Below are 1344 nucleotides of genomic sequence, written 5' to 3'. Positions count from 1 at the left end.
ATTTTCATCATCTTTTGTTTTTTGAATTGTTTTTAATCATTATGCAAATAAACCATGTTAAAAATCGATTTTATCTTTATCATTTACAATAATTTTTTATTTTTTATTTCAAAATTTCTAGTACGTTCGATAAGTCAGGACCTAACTCATCAGCACTATTTCAATAGGTACATACCAAATGCATTTTTTCACATGTGATCCTCATGTAAAGAACTATTCGGTATGTACCTACCGTATGATAGCAAATACGTTTCTACTGAATGTATTGTTCTTAGATCGATAATTACATACCGAACAATCCTTGCAAGATATCTCATGTGAAAGTGTTTGGTATGTTATCACCGAACTTTTTTGAAAATGTTCGGAATGTATTTACCAAAATTATTGGAAGGTTCGGTAGGTTAATATTTGTTTTAAAATAAATCAGTGGGTGAAACTAGCAAACAATTTTTTTTATTGCATACACCCACAAGTACAGCGGGTGAACACAATAAGTGTGTAGCAAGCAAAAAAGAGGGTGTCAATGGTCCGTGCCTATTATTACAGACCTCTAAAGCATAATACAAAGGGTTGCAACTTGGGCAGGCCAAACCCGGTCCCCAAAGGTTCAACCCGGTCTTGGGTCAAGTTTGGGTATTGTCAACTGGGGTTTGGGCGGAAAAAACAAATTGACAGAAGCAAATCAGGTTAGGTTCTGCCATAGCATCGGGTTGCCTGAACCCAAATTGAATATTATAAAAAAATTTAAAAAATACTTTTAAATATTTGTAGACACTCTACTTTTGTGCCCCTCTTTTGGTAGAGGATACGAGTAACTAAAACAAGACCCAATCTTGATGGCAGATGCAAGGATCTGAGTGCCAAAGTATATCTTTGTTTCTTTCTCATTTTACAATTCACATTTCAAACTTTAGTCAATCATCATCAGTTTTTTCTTTACACTTTTGCTTATAATTTCATATATATGAACTTTGAAATATATTATTAGGACAAATAATAATAAATTTTATATTTTTCACATAACACTTATCTTTTATATAAGCCATTATCATTACTAAGTATCTAGTATTAATGTGGAATGATCCAAGTTCAAAATTTCATGCCCAAGGTCAAGTTGAGCACTGGCCCATGGTCCACCAATCACATGAGTCTGCCACGTGTATCGAATGGCATCCCCTATTTATGGAATTACCCTCATTAGGCTTGACGTGGCACGCTAGAGTATGTGAGACTGACAAGTAATTCTGTGAGCAAAAAATCACTCACCATACGTCTGCAAACCCTGATTTCTCAGGGAAAATAATTTCTAGCTGACCTTCCCACACAACCATTAAGAGCCCAATC

Source organism: Akebia trifoliata, chromosome 10 (genome assembly GCF_017979445.1).
Source record: "Akebia trifoliata isolate Shusen 1 chromosome 10, ASM1797944v1, whole genome shotgun sequence".
NCBI classification, from domain to species: Eukaryota; Viridiplantae; Streptophyta; class Magnoliopsida; order Ranunculales; family Lardizabalaceae; genus Akebia; species Akebia trifoliata.
The sequence above is the reverse complement of the archived record's forward strand: the minus strand, read 5'-3'. Positions refer to the sequence as shown.